This window comes from Lepidochelys kempii, chromosome 4 (assembly GCF_965140285.1).
Source record: "Lepidochelys kempii isolate rLepKem1 chromosome 4, rLepKem1.hap1, whole genome shotgun sequence".
Lineage (NCBI taxonomy): Eukaryota > Metazoa > Chordata > Testudines > Cheloniidae > Lepidochelys > Lepidochelys kempii.
The window spans coordinates 86231066-86251290 of NC_136383.1; the positions used below are offsets into that span (position 1 = coordinate 86231066).

The 20225-nt window shown below is 39.4% G+C and overlaps 1 protein-coding gene across 4 annotated transcripts in view; it reads left to right on the plus strand.

Moving 5' to 3' along the window:
- SGCZ (sarcoglycan zeta) overlaps positions 1 to 20225 on the plus strand; it is an 840425-nt gene that overhangs the window by 317137 nt on the left and 503063 nt on the right. Inside the window, exon 1 of one of the 4 annotated variants that reach the window (XM_073341951.1) lies at positions 2751 to 2879. The exons of the other annotated variants lie outside the window; for them this stretch is intronic. The gene's annotated coding sequence lies outside the window, so the exon portion shown is untranslated. Of the gene's footprint in view, positions 1 to 2750; positions 2880 to 20225 lie in introns of those variants that run through there. 4 annotated transcript variants of the gene reach the window in all.

Below are 20225 nucleotides of genomic sequence, written 5' to 3' on the forward strand. Positions count from 1 at the left end.
ATGTTGCTCCTGCTAATTTCCATCAATTACTTAGGTCCTTTGGGATAGAACACTTCCCTGCAACACAGCCTTCTTCCCAATCCCTTGTCTATGTACCACAAATCTAAGGCACTTTATAATATTTTCAGAGTCAAAAACAACTCTAACCTCTAAACATTTTTAAGCAGTCATGGCCTCATAATTGGAGACAGCTTGCAATGGTGCCAGTGGTGTGCTAGAGAGTCCCAGAAAGATTGTTGCAGACAGGATTGTTTTCTGAAGCAAGAAAAAAATTAACTCTGTTAAGTTTAGTGCCAACCATTTACTGCATTGGCATTGATTTTTGACATGCGGGGGATAAAATACTGACTTGCCATTTATATGAAGAAGTGACAGAGTGTTTCCAAATAGATTCAGCACCATTTCAAACAAAATGCTACTTGAATCTTTTTTTAAAATGGATTTAAGTTTAGCCTGTATTTAACCTGATTAACATCTCTTACTGGCATGAACAAGAGATATTAAGAAGTACACTTTTCTTTTGGCAGTTGGCAAACCATTATCATAGAAGCTGCAGCAAGCTCATATCCATTCTCTGCCTGTCCTAGTCATCTTTAAATTCATGACTCATACTCTACAAAATGAGATAGCTCTGATTTATTTCAGTATTCTCATGATAGCTACATGTACAATCACAGAAATTGAAGATTTTGGCCTTTTTGGACATGTTAAAAGATATTAAATCTTATTCACACCTCAGTCGTGGTGCCTGGGTGGGAATTTAAATTTCTAAACACAACAAAAGCAGCACAGTTATGAATTGCAAAAGGATTTATATGTTCCTTTTTTATAAATGACCCATTTTAACTTCTTGTTAGCTGAATTTAAACTATTACTTGGCAAACATTGTTTCCCTACCATGATCACTTAACTGTCAGTTAAAAGTTGCTCTTTAAAATGTTTCTGCAACTGTGGTGGTTTTTTTTTTTCTCATTTACACCAACAGAATGTACACAGGATATTTAATCTTTGTCACGCTGATAACATTGATTCTTCACAAAAATACTTGTAAAAAATTGCTTGACACAAGAATATGAATTACTTCAGGAAATGTTGTTATGCATCAGTGGATGAAATATTCAATGTTTTTTTCTTCACATTTGTGAATAGGAAGTGGAGGAGTATTCTGATTTTTATTTGTATTCAAATAACTGCTATTCTGAAAAAAATTGTATTTGATCAACTACTAAAAACAGAGCCCTGAGCAGCAGATACCTTCTGTTTTACCTTGTTTAGGCATTGGTGTTTTCCTAATTTATTATCTTCTCAAAGATAATCAGCAATTTTTATGTATGTATTTATTTATTGGAAGCTCTGCCTGGGGTTCTCTCAAGCACAAAATTGTTTAACATTATTTTTTAGTATTCATACAAATACTAAAAAGGGGTATTGACACATTTTAATTAATGTAATATCATTAAATACATAAGAAAGGAACTGAAATCCTTTCCAAATATAACCGAGTGCTTTTGACAAAAATAAATTTACTTTATGCAAAGTTTAAGCAATTTATTATATTAACAAGCTATTTCTTTATAAGTAAGCCTCCAACTTCGTGTACATACATCATGCAGTTAATGCAATTGTGCCACAAAATTGCCCAACAATTGATCACAAGTGTTAAACTGGTGTCCAGTTTGAGGCACTTTCAAATATTTGTCATATAGGGCTCAGTCCTGCTATCTGACAGATAGTTATGTCACGTGCATCACCAATTTCCTTGTAAACCCAACTAGACACTATATATATATCTAGTATTATATCTAGAGCCCATCAGAGAAACTTCAATGGAATCATATTCTATCAGAATAGGCAGTTCTGTTGTAATGCTGCTTGATTTCATTAGAATTTCATTCCAGAAGAAAACTGGGAAATAAGTTCTGACAATGTTGAAATGTCTCAGTTCTTTATTTTTAGAAGAATTCTTAAAATGTGTTTTATTTTGTATTATAATAAAAGTCAAAATCAAAATGAAATGTTTTGATTTTTGTTGAAGCAAAATGTTTCAATGGATCCCAAATAATTTTTAAAATGTTCTTTCACAGAGAATTAAGAAATTTTCAGTCCAATTTTGAATAAAGTATTTCAGTATTCAGTCCAATTTTGAATAAAGACACATTTTGAAAACTCAAAAAACCTTTGTGAAACAGAACTTCTGTCCTTTTCACAGTTCTATTTAGAACATCTGATATTCTGAATGCTGAATATTTGAAACAAAACATACAGTATGAAGTTATCCAGGACAGCAGAGCTGTAGCATTAAGTTTGTAATTATACACAGTAAAAATCGAACCCAAATCTTTTGTCTAACTAGCAAAATCCTATAACCAATTATTTAAGACACAAAAGTGGGCATTTGCACTGTATTTACTTCGTTGAGGGTAATTTTATAGAAACTGCTGTGCATGAACATTTTTGATGAGCATTACATCTGTGCAGAACTCATTTAATATTTTCACAAATGGGTCATCTAGTAGTCTGAATGCAGAAGGCTTATTACATTTTGAATCTGATGCATAAATTTTAGGTTCATGCTTCATAACCTGTGAAATATCAATATGCAACAATTTCTTCTGGTCAACCACTGAGACACACTGGATATTATTTAATAGCATTTTGATCAGTAAACAGATACTCTCATATCGTATTTATTTTGCAGGCAATACTGTATGGATGGGAGAGGTGGCAGGACCCATATGTGGGCAGTCTAACCTAATGGTCAAAGCCCAGGGGTTGTGGTCAAGAATCACGCCAAGGAGCTGGAGTTGGAGCCAAAAGTCAGAGCTGAAGTTAATAACTAGGGTCAGGATCTGGGAGCAGGAACAAGGAGTGGGAATGAGGTAAGGAGTCAGGAACTTGGTATTAGGGGTTGGGATCATCAGCAGGCCTGACAACTAGTTGCTCAGACAGTGGTGTGGTAGGGAACAGGAAGCTTTGGTCATCTCCTAGAATAATCGGCAGTTGGCTACTAGTCAGCTGATCCGTCTGAGTCAACAGATATAGCCCTTGTTTGTGGTATCATCTGCAGTTTCCATATGTAGCTTTCCAGCGCAGAAGTGCAAAGAATAAGGCTCCTGCTCAGCAACCCCACTGCCTAGGTTGGAAACCTATGACACCTGACAAGGAGATACTGAGCATCAGCATGTAAACTGTACAAGTGCACAGGGATTAAAACTACGTCCTTTCTTTTCAAAACCTGGTTTATAAAAATTAGAACAAAAGGTGAATTAAAATGGCAATTTACAAAGAAAGATGATAGTGCAAGCACATATTGGACAAAGCAATGTCCAATTTACTGTTGGGATAACAAAGTACAGTTATTTAAGATAAATATACTAAGACTATGTAAGATTAATTAACAGTACAATTTACAAACAAAATTGTCTGAATCTTAATGAACATTCCCAGATACCAACCACATTAAGATGGAGTTAGGGCTGAGAGAATACTTGTCAGTAATTTAAGGCAAAATACATTTCAGGGATGTCATAATTATCTCAAAACTGAGCATCATCTAGCAGGAAATTCAGAATTAAGGTTAAACTTGAACGAAATCCTGACATATTAATGTAGGAAATGTACAACTAAGACAGCCAAACAGTTTTAACTCTGCCCTGTCATGATACTATTCAATAACCATATAATTATGATTGAGGCATTTTAGTGTTTGTAGTCTGGAGAGATTAGATTAAACTGATTTTTAAAACATCTTTTTTTGATTTGTTTTTTTTCCACATGTTATCACTAGAGCAGGGTAAAAGAAGAGAAAGTTTTTTGTGCATTCCTGTGAGGTCCTCTCAAAATCTAGCCCTTATTTTTAAAACCACTCTCAGGGATTGATCCTGCACACTTTATTCAGGCAAGATCCTACGGTTTCTAGAGGGTCAGAGTAAAGACTGTATGTGCAAACTCCAATGTGCCTCATAAAACATAAACTTTTACCAAAATATTACAGTTTAGGAGATGTATTTCTCCCAATTAGTCAACTTGTCTAAAATGTACATATTTTTATATCCAGTCATCAGTGGATATAAAGTCTTTTACATCAGCTCAACTGTGTAAAATTATTTTTCCTGAACTTAAATATGTATTAAGGGGGTAGTATGAGACTTCTGATGAACTGAACAGCTGCAGTAAAAAGCTTGATTAGAATTAAAAAAAAAAAAATTAGGGCCAGGGGAATTTTCATTGAACTTTAAAGGCTTACCCATCACAAAGAAGAGATCCCAATTACAATTAAATACTGTGGGAAGAAATAAAGGGGATCTCTTTATATGCACATGAGGAGATGAAATAGAACTTGGGGAGAAACACTTAGCATAGAGGGGAAATTGTCTAGAAATGCCACAGCGAGTGGGAGAACTTGATGGGGCTCACTGTTAAAGGGAGCAGTCCCAGCAGCTGAGGGACAACAGGTAGCTCCTACCACATCTTGAGAGGTTAGGTTAGTCTGGACAGGCTGTGGTCAGAGGTTAGGTTAGTATGGCTCTCAAGTCAGGTTTGGTGGGGAGCTGCAGACCCAGCCCACGTGGACAAGTCTAGAAAGAAAGTGAATAGGGATGTCACCAGCATGTTCCTGGAGACAGAGGGTTCAGTGATAAAACATAGGCACATCTGTTACAATCTGTCTGAGTTTTTCAGGGATGATGGCTTATATTTGTCAGATGGAGGCGCTGACTTCACTGTTCCCTCTAAGCTGTGCGTGTGTGCGCACGCACACAGATTCTAAACCCCATGCACATGGCGAAACACCACACGCACAAACATTTGCACAGAAGAAATTTTTGGCACACGTGGCCTGTCAAAAATTAGCGGGAACATTGGCTGACATATGGCTATGAAAGGTGATGGAATAGATTGGGAAGGAGTTGTGATACCAGGCATTATGGTTGGGTGGGGTGGAAACAAGCTAGTCTCTGGCACTCCCTGTGGCTGGCTTCTAGCGCAGTTAAAATGATAAAATTAACAGTTCCCAGAGGTAAAAGGCCTGGGATTTTGTGATGGGTCTTGGGCTCATGTGACAGGATGAGACCTTATGGCCTTTGCAGACCAAGGTCAGATCTTGTGCCCTTCGCAGGCTGAGGTCCCCACCTTCTGCACTCTCTCTTCCCCCTCGCAGAGGAAGGGTACTAGGACTTGGAGTGAGCTAAGTCCCGGAGGTAGGCTGAGGTGAGCCTACCCTGAGTTATGGGTTATATGGTAAGAGCTCTGTAACTCCTACACTGGAACTAATTAAATGCCTGGTACAGGAGACTATGGGCGATGGGCGGGTAGCTCCTTGCCCTGTGTTAAAGTTTAATAAGCTTAACTCTTTGCAGGTGTCTATCCTTATTTCACTGCCGAGTCTGCATCAAGCTATTGAATTGTGTTTTTCAGAAGTCAGGACTAGTGCATGTGCCAGGTCTCAATCAGTATAGCCTCACACTGTAAGGAAGATTTTAAAACAATCATGTATATTAGCAGGCTATTGTGACAGTGAAAGCTATGTTTGTATCTTTTTATAGTTTATTGCTTAACATTTCTATAAAGTGTTATATATCTGCATGGTTTTTTGTTACCCCTTCTTTGGAGAGCTTACAACATAGGCTTGGAAGGATTAGATTTTTATTGGTAAATGTCAGAAAACACCCATTTCACTGTACACAAACAAACCGAAGAAAAAACATTTCCATCAATAATTATAGAAATTTACAGATAGGTAAAATAAGAAAATGCTTCTTGAGAACTTATAAAAGTTTGATTTAAGGATATCAACTTTGTATATTTTTAAATGTGATGTTGACAATTTGTATTTTAATGGTTATAATACTTTAACTTTCTGAATTGCAATATCTACTGTCATTAAATAATTGTCAATAACTGTCTGACCTGCCCTTCACATTGTGTGACCTGCCCTATAATTCTCCATAGTTCTAAACATTTATATTGATTAAAAATGGAAAAAATACTTTAAAATAAACATTGATATTATCCACTGGAATTATAAAAAAAAATGAATTGTGCCAACCCTAAATGTAGTACATGAATAAACTTCATTTATTTTGCATCTTTCTCCTCACCTATACTCTACCTCTAATCCATCTCTTTCCAGTACTCCAGTTGAAATGGCTCAGTATCTTTCAAAGATGCCTTTTCTTAAAAACAAACAAAAGACAAGAACAAAATAGCCTCCCTCCCTCCCATCCACCTCCACTCCCTCAGTTCCAGGATCAGAACTACTTTCCCCTGCAGCAGTGACATCTTATGGTCCAATATTCTTTGATTTGCTAGGCTAAAAGGATGTGCTGTTTCCTATTGGATACCAGGGCTTCTAGGCTTTCCAAAGATCCATTTCAACCACAGCTGTTCTTGAGATACTAGACTTTAAATTGTGACACACAGGTTATATGAAATGCAACTATTTTAAATAATGTTTAAAGACTCTTAAAAGCAGTAGTAGTCACATGTATTTCATTCCTTGGCCTGTACTCTTTGACCCATGACACCACTACATGTGCTTAATCAACTGCTTGTTCCGTATTGCAGGCAAGCAAAGGAGTACTGTCACAGAGTTTTCAATACTTGATGCAGCACAACAACTAATTTAATGTGCCTTTTGTGGTAATCAAGACAACCTGTCTTTCCATGCAGTTGAATGTAAAATTTACAACTAATTTTTTTTGGTAAAATTCTCCACATTTTCTAAAATAACTCTTCTCTAATAACATTAGCAAAATATGAAAAGGTGCGATATACATTTTTTTTATTGACATTTGCTCGGGATGACATAAATAAGTGAAGTTCACCCCTGTGCAGAGGGCCAACACAAGACCCATGAACAACTTAAGCTCCTGTTGAGCAGTGCATAAGCCTCATGCTTCTATCTTGCTCAAGGGTAAATTTCAGCCATTGTAACAAATGTGGCCATCCCATACTAGTGACAATTTTATACCACACCATATTATCACATTATATTCCAAACGCATTATGGAGGTGTCGGACATGGTTTTATAGTTAGGATGTATTGAGAGTTGCATTTACAGTGTGGCTGAAATACAGTACCTCTGTATTACACTTAAGTGATTGAATTTGGACACCAAATTTGGCACAATAGCTTTTAATAGAAAAACTGCATTTTCTTTGTATTTCTTTTCTTTCTTTCTTTGTATTTCCTGAACTTGTGTGTGGCAAAGGGAAGGAGAATGCTTCTGACCTTTTATCTAGGAAGTCTGTAAGTTTGCCTGAAAGGGGATTGTGTAGGAATCCGCCGGATGGGCCAGAGGTGATTCTGGATGTAAGGGAGACCCAGAAAGAGTCTGTTGTTGCTCAGGAAAGTGTTCCTCTTGAGCAAGCCCTAGGTGAAGAGGGTAAGAGTAGAATTTCTGTGAGGGGTGAATTGTTGCATAGAAAAGCCCTAGGGAAAGGAATCCTCATGGAGTCTTTGCAAGCAGTTTACTGCAACTGAAGGGTGTGAAAGTGATTTAATCAAGAACGTTTCAGTTCCTAACAGCCAGAAATTTTCTGTTGTGAATGGATCCACTGACTTTCCTGTTGAAAGATCCAGTGTGGATAGCTTTGAGAAGGTCTCAGATGAAGTGAAAGCTGTTAAGAAAGTTAAACAGTCCGATAACCAAGTGGCTGTGTTTGGCCAGCTTGTTGGGGAGAAGACCCAATCCCAGTTTGACCCCCCTGGGGTTTTGGGGTGGCCAAAGGGCACGGGCCTCATAAACCTTCCCACATGCAGCCTGCGAGTGCTATTGACCACCCCCGACCTAAGGGAGGGTGTGAAACTGGAAGGGCCTGGTGTAACTCCTACCAAGGAATGGGAGAGATGCTGGGGCATCCATGGGAACGTTGGTGGCTTCGAACTTCCCCAGGTCACCGGCTAAAGTGACCCCGCTCAGTTCGATCTCGAAGGGGGGAGAGATGTGACGGGATGTATAAGTAGGGGCATAGCGAGCAGATCGAGGGACGTGATCATCCCCCTCTATTCAACATTGGTGAGGCCTCACCTGGAGTACTGTGTCCAGTTTTGGGCCCCACACTACAAGAAGGATGTGGATAAATTGGAGAGAGTCCAGCGAAGGGCAACAAAAATTATTAGGGGTCTGGAACACATGACTTATGAGGAGAGACTGAGGGAACTGGGATTGTTTAGTCTGCAGAAGAGAAGAATGAGGGGGGATTTGATAGCTGCTTTCAACTACCTGAGAGGTGGTTCCAGAGAGGATGGTTCTAGACTATTCTCAGTGGTAGAAGAGGACAGAATGAGGAGTAATGGTCTCAAGTTGCAGTGGGGGAGGTTTAGGTTGGATATTAGGAAAAGCTTTTTCACTAGGAGGGTGGTGAAACACTGGAATGCATTACCTAGGGAGGTGGTAGAATCTCCTTCCTTAGAAGTTTTTAAGGTCAGGCTTGACAAAGCCCTGGCTGGGATGATTTAATTGGGGATTGGTCCTGCTTTGAGCAGGGGGTTGGACTAGATGACCTCCTGAGGTCCCTTCCAACCCTGATATTCTATGATTCTATGATTCTTTAGTAAAATACTAACTTTGGCTGAAGAAACATTTAAAAATGCTTCCTTTTTGAAATTTTGCCTTGATTTTTCTCATATATATTTAGCTTCCTCTGGCTAAACAATAATGGTTGTCACAAACTTCAAATTTCACAGGCTCACCTCAGACATAAAAACTTCTGAAATAGAGTAAATAGCTTTTCCATTTATGCAGAATAACCGCATTGAGCTACGCTGAGATTAGCCAATTAAATTCCATAAACTACTTCCATTTTCAGATACTGCCACACTGCTTTCTTCCAGATACATACCTCACAGGCATATTGAGGAGACAGGGTTGCAGACTAGACAAAAGAGGATAATGGGAGACGAGCCCTGGAGAGAGATGGGACTTGGGGTTGTGGATAAGCCTCACTTTTTTCCTCATGCTTCTTGCCCACATCCTCACTCATCCTTTGGGGGCCCTCAGGTCCTCCCTTCCTCCTTCTATATGGCAGCTCATGAGTGGCTCCCTTTGATGAAGAAAGGGACTGATGGAGAAAGGGATAAACAAGGATATGGGGGAGGCAGGCAGAGTGCCTGAGGTTTTGGGAAGCAAGGAGTAGGGGATTAAAAGGAAATGCTGGGGGGGGATGTTAGGAGGAAGATATTGATGTCTGGGGGAGTGGAGTCTGTGCATAGTCCAGTGGCAGTACAGTACAAGGCCTCTTCATGAAGCCATCCCTTCGGTAGCCCATTTCCTTGGTAACATTTCATATGAATCATACTTGTAATATGTGAAATCGTTCTTTTCTCATCATTCCACTTATTTGGAATCAAAGGTTGCATATTTTGTGAGGAGATATTGGAAGGAGTCATCTGGTGTGGGTAGTTCATTTAGGTGAGGTATTCTGGAGAAGGCAAATCATAGTTGTAGGATGTGAGGGCTTAACTAGATAATTCCTGGCTATTTTTTATAGCTATGTTTGTGGTACAGGAGTATAAGACACCTAAACCTTTCTAGTGATCCTTTTGTTTGGGGAAATACATATTTGTGTGAGCACAGGGCTAAATTCTCCAGGCCGAGTAAAGACAATCAAGAAGTCTGTTGCAACTCCCCAATCATGCACACCCTAACCCCAGCATAAGTTAGAGATGCTCTAATTTACACCAAAGGTGTAAGGCTCCTAAAGATATGCCTGCACTGCACATTAAGATTGGGCTCTGGCCCAAGTCCCCCCTCCATCCACACACAAATCAGACTGAGTCAAGTGTGCAAGCACTCTGGACCCAGGTCCTAGGACCTTGCTTTTGGGGAGGGGGGTGCAGTTAATCTTAAATCTGGTATTTCTTAACTTTTAAGTGCTTGACTTCTCAACCTTAATTATGTTATTTTAACAAAGTTTGTTTATGTGCAATATAGATAAGTTCATAACAAGTTACCATGTGGTCAATGCTGAGCTGCATTAGTGATTATATACTTCATTGCTTGGTAATTATAGAACCTCTGAAATATCTTGTATTTGAGAGATGGCTATCAGTCACCTTGAGTGCTCCTTGAACTCCTTTGACACCCACTTCAGCTATCTCCAGTGTGTCCACAGTTCCACATCCTTTTAATTTTCTCTGAACTCTCATATCTCAATCCACAACTCTTTATTGCTGCTATGCGTTGGTCAGGTGCTCTTTTCTATTTTAAAGTCATCCAAACATGTGTCACATTATGTTCTTTCATCCAGCTCTGATTATGTGCTGTCAGCTAAAACATTTTCGTTGTCCAAATGACTGTCCTGATCATCCAGATATTTTCCAAGACTTCCTTGATTCTCCTCCAGCCCTCTCTGCTATTTCTTTATCCCCATTTGATTCTTCCAACACTCAGTGACATCACACAGCCCACAAGCCACCTGGCTAACTTTCTCATTGACACTCTATCTTTAACGCTTCTACTCCTCATAAACTCATCCATCATCTCACTTTGTGACTCTCTCAAGCCTTCCTCTCTACCCGTCCTCCACTGAGAAAAGTGAATGTGAAGAGCTTCAAAATATAAATATTAATGATTGGGGTGAAGGGAGAGAGAACAGGTGCAATATACTCCTATATACATCCAGCCAAAGTTATCATTTCACTCTCTGACTTCCAAAGTGAAAATTTTCTGGCACTTCCTGGGTTAATGCTTCCTCAGGTTTTGAAAGCTCATCATCCATTATATCTCAGCTCCGCTATCTCCCTGTTCAGCCCACCACCAGTGGCCAAATACATAAGTATTTCTGTGGCTTCATGCACACACCATTATGCTGCAGAAATTTTATTGCTTTGATAATCTTTGTTATTAGCTGGTCCTTCTTTTCCCTTACAGAGGGAATGTAGCCTGTATTGAGAAAGGAATAAAATAATACTTAGTAGAAGCAAAGATTATTAGAAAGGTGAAAGTAATATAGTACATTACTATGTTCTTAGCACAGGTGAGGCATCAGAGTTATAAATTTAGTATCTTTCTTACTAAAAGTTAGAGATTATATTAGTCCAGAGAGTTCAGGTTTGTTCTGGAGACAGTACTTAGAGGGAGGTGACTGACTACACTGCTCTTAAAGCACTCAATACAGTTTTAAGGCTAGCCATACTTTGAAGCATGCATGGTGTTGTGTAAGAACAGAGATTGGTGTAAAAGCTGTACAGGCAAGTGCGATATTTCCTAAATTGTACTCAATCTATATATTTAAAAAAAAATTAAAAAGTGACATGTGAAGATTGGAAGGAAACTATGAGGGGGGGGAAAGGAATACATTTAATGTGTATTAAAAGATCAACTTTATTTAATCTGAGGCTACAAACACTATAATGCATTATTCAGAATTGGGTGGTTGCTGCCTGGTGTCTGTAGCAGAGTGCTAGGAAAGAACACCTGAGCCAGCCCTCTCCTCACAACAGCTCCAATCAAATACAGAAAAACTGATTAAACAGAGCTGTGCCTAATTTGTGAGTGGAGGAGACCTGGAAGGCTAATTAAGCCATTAGGCAGAGGCTACAAATAGGCACAAGAGGCAATAAAAGATGGAGGGAGGCTGCTTTTCTCTGCTTTGCTTGTGGTAGCTGTCCCAGGACTGTTGGACCAGAGCCGTATGAAGGTGATGATAAGGACACACATTGTAAATAAATTATACAAGGTGTTTAACCAGCACAAGGGTCTCTGAGCTGTTTGTGGACCAGAGCAGAGGTAGGAGCCAGAGGGCCCTATTACAGTATCACTAGTATTGTTTGGGTACCCTAACTTTTCATTCTCCATGTTTGGATATCTTTTAAAATGGAACCTAGTTTTGAATTTCCTGGGTGTGCAATGATTGGCTTGGTGACCATTACAACATTTGTGATAATGTGTTTGGTTTGTTTTACCTTAAATTACACATACAGTCTCTCAAACTTAACTCCATCTTAATGTAGATTTTTTTTTTCTCTCTGGGAATTCTCTACAAACTAAACCAGCATAGATGTGTGCTCCAGCAAGAATCTATAATCCAAACATGTTGCAGGGGTCTCTTTACTAGTGGTTGCACCCCTATGATCCAAAGTGGCTGATATATTGCTAGATTTCTTCCATTTGTTCAAAATTTTATAGAACTTCTCAGCATAATGTGATGTTCAGATACCAGTGTGATAAGGACCTGAAATGGGACAAAATAGAGCCAGATTTGGGGTAACCTTCAAAAATCACAGCCAAACTGGCCTTTTCTCTCAGGCTTTTTCAGGCATTGTAGAAAAAAATAGGTGGAGGCTGTGAGGCAGATGGTATGTAAATTTATGGGATGTATTTATATTTGATTAAGGCTTGTGTTTTGGTTGTCTGTAACATACCTAGATTTTCGCAGGGGTGTGTGAAATTTAAACAAAAATAATAATACACAGAGTCCAAGACTTAGCCTCAGTCTAACCTGGATTTGAATATAACCTGTTAGCTCAGTCTACTTTGTGCCTAATTCACACATTTGGTCACTTGAGCTTAATTTCCTCCATTTTCAAAGAGTTCATCAAGGCAATTTATTGAAGGTAAATAATATTCAAAATGTTTATTGAGATCTTCAACCACCTTTACATGTTGATATCACTGCTCTTGGCAAAAGTGGCATATTGCTAACTAATCTAGGACAGTTTATTCTGTTTTTAAGGTATCTCTGTACTTGTAATTAATATTGTTTCTACTAAATATCCTTTAGTAGAACTCAGCCTTGACAAAATAACCTTGTCATGCTCCTTTGTGACTGGCTATCAATGTCACAATGCATTTAGACACTGTTTCACTCTGTACATATCTCTCTATTTACTTTGCTGTGACTTTCTGATCTGCATCTGCTTTCATGATTGCTGATCCTGTCATTGTGTCAATCTTTTCATGGTATACAAATATTAAACACAGCACTTGTTCATCTTTCCCATTCTCTGCTTCAGAGCCTGAAGATGGTTCAGAATAGAAACTTCTTTTCAAAAGATTGCTTGTTTCAGAGTGTTGATTGAAACTCCAAGTTAGTCTCCAGAAGAGAGGAAATATGTAAGAAACGTATTGCTAGATCACTTCCTATAGCTTTTAAGGTTCCTTTGGTCTTTTGGTGGGTGTGGGTGTGTATAAAACAGTTTGATGGTAGTTGTTGCATCCCTGGGGTGCTGTGCTTCCCTCAGGCAAAGGTTGAAAAGTTATGTTTATTATTCTTCTACCTTTTTTTTTGCAGTGTTGTTATAATCTCCTGGGGTCTTTTCTTTTTCTGAAAGTTGAATGTGTGATCCATTTTGGGCTTGAGGATTTTGAAAAGCTTTTTTTTAAAAAAAAAAAATCTGTTACGTACAAAAACTGTACAACCAAAAAGAGCAGTTGGAAACTGAACACAGTAACAATGAGTAACAATATCCATGGAATCGTATGTTAACATTTATTGAACTATTTCTGTGTCTGATTCATGAGTGACCTTAACACTAAGGACAGAGACCAAGGAAACCAATATAGGCCATTTTATCATTAAGACAAAGGGCTGATAATCAAGAGACCTGCTTGTGCCTCAAGCTTTCTGTGTAACGTTGGCTAAGCCTCTACCTGAGATTCTTCACCTATAAAGTAAGCACTATATTAGTGTCTGCTTTTGCTCATGTGTGGTTGGTGGAACTCCATGTGTTAGCTGCATCAGCAGACAGTGCAGCTTGCCAATTCAGTAGGCCTCGATGTCACTCATGAAGAAAGAGGATAGGCTCAGTTTGGTGAAGGCACTCATCCAGGTTTATTGTCCAAGCGCGGTCCCCACAGTAACAAGGTAACCTGTCTCAACAGTAACCGTACGCTAGCCTATATATGCCCACAACAAGGTGCTAGCTCAATCAATATAATAGAAAGCTGTCCCTTAGGCCAATCAAATATGCCCCTCCTATGACCATTCTTTTTACACATTGCTACAAACAAGTTATGTATTATGCTCCAGATGTTAATTACTACCTTTGTGTACCCTCTAGTTCAAACAAAACATTCTGATCCATTATGCTGTCATCCCATCCTTATCTTTTCAAGGGGTTGGTGTGGTGTTGTACCACACTCTTTGGACTGTGTTTACAGTGTTACTTAAGAAGTCTGAATGTTCTTTTACCGTCCTCTTCCATCAGCAGTGGGCTTACTTGGTTAGCTGATCTCTAGATGTTACCATTCCGAGCACAGCCTTTGGTTTAGGCTGTTAGCCGTGCCTAGGGCTCCAGTAAGGCCTACAGATATTTCCCATAATCTTCACACAGATGGTGCAATGTAAGTGTAAAGTATTATATACCATATGGAAGAATAATAGTACTTAAAAAATGAAGTAGGTCAGAAATTGCAACATTCATTTCCATTTAAATGAAACACACAAAAGCAAAACATACATATAGAATGAGCATGTAGATGATTTCCAGAAATGATCTGTTGGTAGATTAAATTCTCTCAGCTAATGTTCCAATATCTGCTGAGAAGTAACTGAATGGAAACAAAACATTGGCAAGCTAGAATGGCTTAGTTGTTGCAGTAGACACTTTCATTTGATTGCATCTAATTTGCTACCTGTTAACACTTTCAATTTTTACATTAATAAACTAACCTATTTGGCAAAGCAACGACTGTCAGTGTGTGGTATAAATAGCTAGCAAGAAAGATGATTCAGGTGTTGCAGACTGGAACTGAACTGGGAACATTGCCTTACTTGATTTTTAGAATAGCACTGTATTTTTGCCAACCTCCTATCACAGGAGTGCTGACTACTAGAAAGGCATCAGTCTTATTGATTTGGATGGAACAAAAGGCCTTTGGGAACATATCTATAGATAGAATCCAGTGTTTCTGAAAGTAAGACTCAGTTTATGTGCCTAGGTTTTTTCCATTAAGAGTGTTCCACTGAAAATTGGAGAACTGTTGACCACTGGGGAAAGCTCATGAGTACAGGAACCACATTCTCTGCTATGTCCAGGAGAAGTTGGGTGCAGTGTGGTAATGGGGTTTGCCAAGGAATTATTTCTGGGACCACTCCAGAATCCACTCTTCTATCTATTAAAATGGATTCAGTTATATACACCATTAAATAGAAAGATAAAGAGCTAATGTTGAGTAGAAATAACGATTGTAGCGAAACTTAGCAGTTTATAAATATGAAACCACTGGTATATCACAAATATTTAAATTTAAACCTTACATCATTACAAATATTTACATTGTCACTATAGCAAAGCAAAGTAAACTTGCAGAGCCCTCTTGTGAAGAAGAGGTATATGTTAACACTCAGCTTCCAAAGCTATGACAACACCTCTGGGTGAGCTGGAGAATGGTCCTGCTATCATGGAGAATTTTCCTGGCTTCTATACTACCCCAGTGAAATCAGATGGCAAAAGAATGAGTCCCTGCCTGATCGTGAGGACTTTTTTTTTCTCTCTCCCATGTTTGTAACCCTGATAAGACTGGGTCCAGGATCCCTGGGAGCCTTGATCTCCCAGTCTCATCATTCCTCTCTCAGGACAGAGGCTAGGGTATCCCTACTCTGGAGTACTCTCTCCTGACTGGCTACTTCCCTGACTCAGATCACTACTATTGAGTTTAAACCCCATACAATTAATTAAGCAACTGTAAACTAGGGGGAAAACTGAAAGGGTTAAAGGATCAAGGAACCGGCACTACAGGTATGGGGAATATTGTAAACCATAGTCTCCTAAGCCTCCTTTTGAGGACCTGGATACTCTCTGGTGATACCTGCTGTGGGGGTAGCTACAGACCTTCAGTCTCTAGGTGATGGGACCTGTATTCCCAGTATCAGCTCTCCCATCAGGTTCACGTCCCACTCCAAGCCTTAATGGTCCTCTTGTCTGGCAACATCACCCGCTGTTGGGCACTTGGCATAAATATAAAGGGAAGGGTAAACACCTTTAAATCCCACCTGGCCAGAGGAAAAACCCTTTCACCTGTAAAGAGTTAAGAAGCTAGGATAACCTCGCTGACACCTGACCAAAATGACCAATGAGGAGACAAGATACTTTCAAAGCTGGAGGGTAGGGGGGAAACAAAGGTTCTCTTTGTCTGTGTTTTGCTTTTGTCGGGACCAGAGCAGGAATGCAGGTCAGAACTCCTGTAAAGGGCTAATAAGCAATCTAGTTAAATATGCATTAGATTCTGTTTTGTTTAAATGGATGATAAAATAAGTTGTGCTGAATGGAATGTATATTCCTGTTTTTGTGTCTTTTTGTAACTTAAGGTTTTGCCTAGAGGGATTCTCTATGTTTTGAATCTGATTACCCTGTAAGGTATTTACCATCCTGATTTTACAGAGGTGATTCTTTTACTTTTTCTTCAATTAAAATTCTTCTTTTAAGAACCTGATTGCTTTTTCATTGTTCTTACAGACCCAAACCCTTGGATCTTGTTCACCTATGCAAATTGGTAAGGATTTTTATCAAGCCTTCCCCAGGAGAGGGGGTGTAGGGTTTGGGAGGATTTTGTGGGGAAAGAGGTTTCCAAGCAGGCTCTTTCCCTGTTAGGCGCTTGGTGGTGGCAACAATAAAGTCCGGGGCAAAAGGTGAAATAGTTTGTACCTTGGGGAAGTTTTAACCTAAGCTGGTAAAAATAAGCATAGGGGATTTTTCATGCAGGTCCCCACATCTGTACCCTAGAGTTCAGAGTGGGGAAGGAACCTTGACAGCACTCTGTCCAGGGTCTGCACCTCATTCTCCCTAGCTGCTCACCCTACTCAACTGCAGGTTCTGGTCTCACGGCTCTCCACTATAGCAGAGTTCTGGCTCACCAGCAGTGTGGATGGTCTCTGCTGCTTCAGCTCCCCAGCTCTGGGCTGCTGATATGGCTCCTCTGGTTCTGGGCTACTACACTATCTGACTCTGCTCTACCCTGCCCTGGCAGCCCCACCTCACACAGAGGAGGGGCCTGGGGCTCTTGACATTTTCATTGTTTGTTTTTTCTTTTGCCCTGATTAAGAGTGACGGCAGGCCAAACAAAAAAAAACACCAAGCCACTGTTTCTTTAGGGGGCCAACTGTCCTATTTTTTAACCCAATTATTCTTTGGGGCCTTCATAACATCCCCTTGGAATGAGTCCCACCAGTTGATACTGCATTGTGTGAATAAGTACTCCCTTATGTTTTAAACCTGTTTTCAATTAATTTCATTTGGTGACCCATGGTTCTTGTGTAATATGAAGGGATAAATAACACTTCCTTATTCACTTTCTCCATGCCATGCATGACTTTATAGATTGCTATCATGTCTCCCAGTATTCCTCTTTTCTAAGGTGAGCGGTCTCAGTTGTTTTAATCTTTTCCCATATGGAAGCTATTCTATACCCCTAATCGTTGTTGGCTTTTTCTGTACTTTTTCCCATTCTAATATCTTTTTTTTTTGAGATGGGGTAGCCAGAACTGCACACATTATTCAAGATGTAACATAGAATGGATTTATATAGTGGGATTATTATATTTCCTATCCAATTATCTATTCCTTTCCTGATGGTTCCTAACATTGTTGGCTTTTTTTGTCTGCAAATGCATATTGAGCAGATGTTACCAGAGAACTATCCACAGTGACTCAAAGATCACTTTATTGAGTGGTAACATCTAATTTAGACCCCATTATTTCATATGTATAATCAGGATGAATTTTTCCAATGTGCATTACTTTGCATTTATCAACACTGAATTTTATCTGTCGTTTTGTTGTCCCGTTGCCATGTTTTGTGAAATCCCTTTAACTCTTCGCAGCCAGCTTTGGACTTAACGATCTTGAGGAACTTTGTATTGTCTGCTAACTTTGCCCAAGTCACTGTTTACCCCATTTACCAGATCATTTATGAACATGTTGAACAACACTGGTCCCAATTCAGATCCTTGGGGGACCCCACTATCTAATGCTCTCCACTGTGAAAAGTGGCTATTTATTCCTACCCTTTGTTTCCTATCTTTGAACCAGTTACTGATCCATGAGGGGACCTTCCCTCTTTTCCCATGACTGCCTACTTTGCTTATAGCCTTTGGTGAGGGACCTTGTCAAAGGCTTTCTGTAAGGCCAGGTGCACTATATCCACTCGATCACCCTTGTCCATGTATTTGCTGACATCCTCAAGAATTATAATGAATTGATTTAGACATGATTTCCTTTTACAAAAGTTGTTGACTCTTCCCCAACATAGTGTTCATGTATGTGTCTAATTCTGTTCTTTATTATATTTTCAACCCATTTGCCTGGTACTGAAGTTAGGCTTATTGGCCTGCAATTGCCAGGATCGGATCTAGAGCCTTTTTTAAAAAATGGAATTGGATTAGCTATCCTCCAGTCATCTCGTACAGTGGTTGATTCAAGCAATAGGTTACATACCACAGTTCTGTAATTTCATATGTGAGTTCCTTCAGAACTCTTGGTAAATACAATGTGCTCCTGGTAACTTATTACTGTTTAATTTATCAATTTCTTTCCAAACTTCCTCTATCTGGGGCAGTTCCCCACTCCTGAGCCATTTTTTGGTGACAAATCTGAGGATCTCCCTCTCATCCTCTGCAGTGAAGACCCATGCAAATAATTCATTTAGCTTCTCTTCAATGGTCTTATCTTCCTTGAGTGTTCCTTTAGCACCTTGATCATCCAGTGGCCCCACTGATTATTTCACAGGCTTGATGCTCCTGATGTAAGTTTTTGTGTGTTTTGCTAGTAATTCTTCTTTCTTTTTTGGCCTGCCTAATTCTACTTTACATTTGACTTGCCAGAGTTTATGCACCTTTCTATTTTCCTCAGTGGTATTTACCTTCTAGTTGTTAAAGGATATCTTTTTGGATCTAATCACCTCTTCTCTGTATAACCATGATGGCATTTTTGGTCCTCTTACTGTTTTGATATTATTCATTTATTATTGGGGTATGCATTTTGTGTGTTTTTTTTAATTCCATGCAACTTGCAGACATTTCACTTTTGTGACTGTTTCATTTAATTTCCAATTAACTACCTTCCTAATCTTTGTGTAGCTCCCCTTTTTGAAGTTAAATGCTAGTGTCATGGCTTTCTTTGGTATTCCTCCCATTCCAAGGATGTTACATTATGGTAAGGATGTAATTAAATTTATTTGTAGACCACTGAGTGGGGAGGTCCTGTTCTATGCCTTCACCTGGTATTGACAGAATGGGCCTTGTCACTTGCTGTTCATGTAGCAAAAGTCTTGGGTTGGCCCCAACTGAGCTAATAAAGAGAAACTATTTGGTACCAATATACAGGAGTATAGTCACTATTGTTTCTTTTCACCAAATGAAATTTTCACTGGACAAATTTGAGAATTTTACTCTCCCAATATGGCACTGAATTATGGCTTGTTTACACACACACACACTTCATTCACAGCACGATGGGGTGTAAATCTATCCCATGCTAGTCTCCCATGTGTCCACATAGTTCACAGCAGCAGTGACCAAGTGTCATAGTGGAGTTTAATCTATGCTGTTTTGAAAAAAGGAATAGGTTAAAGCACATTAGGGAACTTTTTAGTGTACGATGGTACAATTCACTTCATGCATGGCAGGCTAGTGTGGGGTGGATTTACACCCCAGCTTGCCACCAATGAAGTATTTTTGCAGACCAGCCCTGAGACTTGCTATTTTTCCTAGCTACTGATTTTGAAATTTGGGGTTGCTATGCCAAGGGGTCAGGCAGGAGACCTCATAACCAGGAGATCTAATTCAAGTGGAAGATACAGCAAGGCAGCCAATGGGGTCAAGGAAGGCAGCAAGGCAGGGTGCAAGCAGCACCTAGCAGGCAATAACTTGTTTTTCGTAGGAGGTCAGAAAAGAAGCAGGAAGCTAATATATGGTAACCAGCCAATCAGGGTCAAGACCTTGTGGCCAATCAGGGAGCAGGTCATGAAATACTGGAAGCTGGCCCACCCAAGTCTGTGAATTGCCTGGTAATAAGTTGAGCTGGTGTGGTGTGATGGCCAAAGTTGCTTTCCAAGAGCCCAGCTGACCTGGGTTTGAGACTGGGGTTTGACAAGAGTCCTGGCAGGTGTAACCTTGCTGGTGGTTGCTATGTATTCTTTGGTTCACACTGACACAGATTGTTTGAATATTTAGTCTCCTACAGTACTGTGCCACACATGTCATCTATTTTCCTTGATTTTCCATTTTTGCTATACTAAATTTCATTGCTGTATAGTTCATGTATGAACATGGCTACCAATTTT